This window comes from Protopterus annectens, chromosome 7.part0, assembly GCF_019279795.1.
Source record: "Protopterus annectens isolate FY-2018-M chromosome 7.part0, PAN1.0, whole genome shotgun sequence".
In the NCBI taxonomy this organism is placed as follows: Eukaryota; Metazoa; Chordata; order Ceratodontiformes; family Protopteridae; genus Protopterus; species Protopterus annectens.
The window spans coordinates 1,867,562,052-1,867,568,348 of record NC_056739.1 but is presented as its reverse complement, the minus strand read 5'-3'; positions in this window follow the sequence as shown (position 1 = coordinate 1,867,568,348).

Below are 6,297 nucleotides of genomic sequence, written 5' to 3'. Positions count from 1 at the left end.
CATGCCCATGGCCTGCTCTGTTGTGGTGTGAACAGCACCTGACCTTTGGTACTGCTGGTGGGACTGCCACTACGGGAGTGTGAAGGTGCATGGGCATGTAGACTCTCAGCTGATATTGATGCTGACCTACATCCATATGGCTGACGCCCATCTCCCACCACATGCTGCAGCACAGACATTCCACGGCTGAGGATTGCCAAGGTCTCACCTCACCGTCTATTTATGATCTCAGTATTTTGATGTGTGGCCTCAACAAGGTCATGTATGTTATTAGTAAACCAGGAACAGTTGCCTCCAAGACCCTGAGTATTTATCTGGTGTTGCATTCACTAAGTGCCTTTGCATCCATAACAGCCCAAAACATGCACTTGTGACAGTGGCTCAATGGGCAGCAGTCATTCTTCGAGCACCCTTGTCCATCTGCCTGTGTGGGACCTCACCTGCACTCTGGCTATGGCTAGTGTCTACACTTACACTTGCCATAGTCACCACACTAGCCTGTTCCATGCCACCACCTGCCAGCTGTCCATTATCTGTGGCTGCTGTGGACAGGGTATGTGTGGGTATTGTGACTGTGTGCAGGACATTGTGGACGACTTTGGGATGTCAACCAATGACACAGATTCAGCCCCTAACAACCCCACCTGTGTCTCACTAGGATCACCATCATGGTCAGAGTCTGCAGAGACACTGACTTCAGATTCTGAGCAGGAGATACCATGACCACCATGTCCACCTGTGAGGGGAAGACAACATATGTAAATTAATGCCTACACTATAAGGTTTGCTAGGACACACACATGCATGGACACACACACACACACACACACACACACACACACACACACACACACACACACACACACACACGCATGCACACATAGACACAGACACATACAGTTGATGTGGCAGAAAGGCATTACACAGACCTCACAATAGCCAACTGGTAACATTCACGACACACAGTCAGACCACAACATACTTATTCTTGACATGCCCTCAACATCATGCAGTGCAGCCCTTTACACTTAATGTTACTACAAATATACACCTCTGGGATACATGAGTAGTGTTAGTAGGTGATGGGTCTTCACCTAGCACACACCCCACCCATGTACTCATTCTTGCTGTTCATCTGTATAGCACAGTGGCAACTCCTACAGAACATACCTCTCAACTGTACAGAGTTTTGCTGAATGTCTAGTTGTGTGGCTCATATTTTTGGTCTTTTCCTCATAAGTCCTGCATTTGTCTGATATATTACTGGGATGATCTGTGGATTGGCACCACTAATTAATGACATAATTTGAGTTACAGACTTCAAAACCTGCAGTAAATGCATGTTAAAACAAATCTAGTTACCCTAACAACTTTATAAGCTTACAGTGAATATAATAAGTGTTCACACCCCTGTTAACATGCCAGGTTTTTGTGATATATAACATGAGACCACAGAGATCATGTCATAACTCTTCCCATCTTTAATGTGACCTATAACCTGTGCAATCCAATTGAAGAACATACACATCGGTTAGGGGTAACATATAGTAAATGAAATACATACAATAGCCTGGTTGCATGAGTGTGCACACCCTTAAACTAATACATTGTTAAAGCACCTTTTGATTTAATTACAACATTCAGTCCTCTTGGGAAGGTGTCTATCAGCATGGCACATCTTGACTTAGCAATATTTGCACAGTCTCCCTTGAAAAAGCCCTCCAACTCTGTCTGATTGCGAGGGCATCTCTTGTGTACAGTCCTCTTCAGGTAACCCCACAGATTTTCTATTGGATGTAGGTATGGGCACTGGCTGGGCTATTCCAGAATATTGAATGTCTTCTGGTGAAGCCATTCTTTTGTTGATTTAGATGTATAGTTTGGGGCATTGTCATGTGGAAAGGTGAAATTCTTCTCTATCTACAGCTATTTAGCAGACACCTGAAGATTTTGGGCCAAAGGGACTGGTATTAGGAACTGTTCATAACCCCCTCCACCTTGGCTAAAGCCCCAGTTCCAACTTATGAACAGCAACCCTAAAGCAGGACACTGGCATTGCCATGCTTCACTGTGAGGATGATGTTCTTTTGGTGATGTGCAGTGTTGTTATTGTGCCAAACAAACCTTTTAGAATTGTGGCCAGAAAGTTCAGCCTTGATCTCATTAAACCATAACACATTTTCCCACATGCTTTTGGGAGACTTGATGTATTGTTTTTTTTTTTTTTCAGAATTTAGCCAGGCCTGGATGTTGTTGTGTGTAACAAAATGCTTCCATCTTCCAAATCTACCCCATAGGCAAGACATATGAAGAATACAGAAGATTGTTGTCACATGTAGTACACAGCCAGTACTTGCCAGAGATTCCTCCTTTAGTATTGCTGTAGCTGGTAGCCTCCCTGACCGGTTTTGGTCTTGTATTCCCATCAAATTTGGAGGGACATCCACTTCTTCGCAATGTCACTTTTGTCCCATAGTTTCTCCACCTTTTGATGGTTGTCTTCACTGTGCTCCATGGTATATGCAATGCTGTGGAAATGTTTTTGTACCCTTCTCTGGGCTGATTCCTTTCAACAATGATATCACTTTGAAGCTTTGTAAGCTCTCTGTGAACCATGGCTGTTGCTGTAGCAAGCAACTGAGTAAATGTCTGGAAAAGCCTAATAGGATAGCTGACCGTTATTCATTGTTAATCAAAGAGTCTCTTTAACTGATGGAAGGTGTGTACCCAAGAAGACATAATGCTGTAATTATATCAAAAGCTGCTTGAACAAAGTATTAGCTTCAGGCTGTGCACACTTATGCATCTAGCTTATTTTACGTGTTTTATTTTTCTTATGTGTTCCCCTAACAGATTTGTTTGTTTTGCAATTGAATTGTACAGGTTATAAGTCACATTAAAGGTGGAAAGAGCTGTGAAATGTTTTATTGTGGTCTCATTTTTGTATGTCACAAATACCTGACATTTTAACAGGGCATGTGTACACTTTTTATATGCACTGTATAAGAGTACTTTTAAAATATGTCCCTAGTTTTGGCCCCACCTGTGGAAGTATGGTCACTGGCCACGGCAGCAGCCCTTTGCCAGGCATGGCATATCAGGTCAGTCGTCCGATGCCTGACCTGATTGTATGTGAGTCCATGTTGGCCTAAGTTGTTTTCTCTGTGGACAAGCTTGTCACACAGGGTGGTCCACTCCAGCAGATTATGTTGGCCATGGCCAAACATCACCCAATGATGCTGGATTATCATATCAGTAATGGCCACAGTTTCAGCTGCAGTGTATGCTGGCTGCCTTGCATGCTGCATTTCACCTGGAAGACATAAACACGGAAACACATCACAGGACCTCATACATTGGTCATCATTATTTGCATAACCTGCACATCAACATTGACTAGCATTAGCCACCACTTACAACCACATCATACCCATGTCATCTATCGCACAATATGAGCTTCCATTGCACTCCTAGTCCTGATGTGTCATGTTCCCCCTAATAAGGGCCAGTAAATTGCATAATCCACCATTGATCATTCACCTTTGTGTAGAGGGATGGCATTAGCAGTCTTCCATGCAGATGGGATTTCAATGGTGCTCAGGCTTTGCTTGCATACAGTGCGTAATGGAGCTGAGAGCATATGCCTGAGTTCATGTAGGATGCATACAGGGATGTTATCAGCTCCCATGGAGACTTACTTTTGTTGCCTTTGATTAGGCATTATGGACCTGCTCCCTGATGATGAGTGGAGGGGTGCTGGTGCTGTGCATATCCACCTATACTGATGGTGGGACAGGAGGGTGATGTTTTTCCTTAGCCTGTTGCAGTGGATTGTCTATAGCTATACTGTGTGTGTATGTGGTATGATTGAACACCAGTACAGGGTGGGTTGGATTGTTGCCCTTGAGATTGAAGACGTATGTGAAGATAGCCTTGTGATTAGCCTTGGTGGATGTGTCCAATTTGTACTCATAGTTAGCCTTACAGTAATTCCCCTGTGACCTCATATGCTTATTCAGACACAGGTTGAATTGCTTCCTGCTCCTACTTGTCCCTGTACAGCCAATATAGCAACCGATTATGTGTTTTGTGTATTGTTGCTGTCCAGCAAAGGGGATTACTCTACCTTGGTGGAGGCAGGATTTATGAGTCAGGTATTGCTGAGTCCATACAGCTATGTAGGTGCTCATGTAGCTGTTTGTAGTAGGCATGAACACAAGGTCATAACACAGTTGGACAACTCTCCATTTTCAGCCTGATAATCATGCTTATTCTAGTATCCATGTCTGTGTCAGGGCACTGCAACAACCAGTAGCTGTAGAAAGTTATGTCTGTTAGATGCACAGAAACTAAGATTACACACGTGTACAAAATGTACAGCTTATTTACCTGATGTTTTGCATCTCATGTCTGTTGTTTTGAGGCTTCCAGCTTCACCTACTCATACATGCATATGCACAGGAAATACCTGATATTAATTTCTGTTCTATATCAGTATGGCACACTACATTTACATTCTTGCTGCTCAGTCATACTTCTCAACCTGTTGGAGCAGGACATCTGGAGGATGACACACATAAATGGGGGGCAATGGCTGAAAATTAGGGACACTTTATTAATATTGTTGTAACACACAAGTCAGTTGATAGCACAGTAGGATTTGCATTCACAGAAATACCCTGGAGGATGCCTGACACTCATATGTATGCTGTTATGTTCTAAAGTAAGTCTTTACAGATTTGCCAATGATTTGCCAGACATAATACAACTCTATGAGTAAATGACTACAAATATGAGGCACACATATGGTCAGTATATACAACACTGGACAGTTGAATTGTATGAGCTCAGTATATCACATGCAGTTCAACAGACACTTCTGTGGCAGTAGTTTACTATACACGTACCCTGTATAGGTCTCTTAGATTTGTGAGACAAACGGGTCTATATTATATATTCGAAGCTTCAAAATTTTGAACCTCATATGTTCAACAACATATGAGTGAAACTTGAAACCTCGAATATATGATAAAAATATATACCAAAACGTTAAATAAAAACTTACCTTAATGCTCTAAGCAGGGGGAAAGTCCCCTTGCCCCCACACCCCCCTACTTAAATATACCAGCTCTGAGACCGCACTTCAGTGCAGAAAAGGGACATTTTTTCCCATTTTGCATGTACTGAGCCATTGCCTTTCACCTTTGAACTTTTCAAAGTTCGATCATATGGTGTCTATCATATGACATTCGAACTTTGAAATGTTCAGCAATTTAATAGGGACCCGAGACAAACATATGTATCATAGTTGTATTCATCAGTAACATATGGATATTTAAAACATCCCACTAGCTGGCCTAGCAGTGTCACAGTCAGTATTGTTCAACAAATACTCCAATAATAGTTATATGTGAGCTGTTCTTTCCTGTGGTGACTCGGGGACCTGCACACAGACCTAGATGCTATGGCCATAGGTGCTGATCAGCAATATATCAGTACAGCAAGTCTTGTTGAGACATATTTGTTTAACATCCCACTTCCCATTATTGCATACCTCCTACTGCATTCCACTACATACTTACTTGTTTGACATACCTTTTTTCTAAGTATAGTTGGTTTTTGTTTCTGTTTTTGTTTCTGTCCCTCTCTATCTCTGTCTACATATGTAGAGGTATATACCTGTTCTGCATAGGCAGCAGTTGATGCTCATGAGCAGTTGATGGCATGTAGACCAATCAGTGTCCCCCACTTGCTAATTGCATGCAGAACAGCTGTGTTGTTATTCCTATAGCCAATGGCATGGCCACACACTCCAATAATTCAGTACTTCATGTGGATGATGCTCCTTTTCCTTGCCTGTGAGGTGAACATCATGGAGGTGTGTGGACAACAGCATCACAGTAGGTAGCTGGAAATACCTCTTACAACATAAAAAGTGGAGACAGCTCAACAAAATGGGGGAGAAGATTCCAGACTTAGGGACAGAATGTAGGTATTGCTGTTCTATAGCTGGATTAATGCTTGTTTAACAGGGTTGGTGTGGACATGGGTTTTCTGAGTGATTTTAAGTCTGACAGTATTATGTGGTTGATATAACTCTCAACTGTAGGGCTATCCACAGAATGGCCAGAGGTTTGACTCTTATGTTTGGTCTGTTCATCAGTTTATGTCCTTGGCAAATCAGTAGCATACTCTGGGAATTGCAGTCAGTAAATGCTAACATCCATTTGTGTTTCTGACTTCATATCCCTCAGGAAAGATATGTGGCACCAAACGTAACACCAGCAACATTTTTGA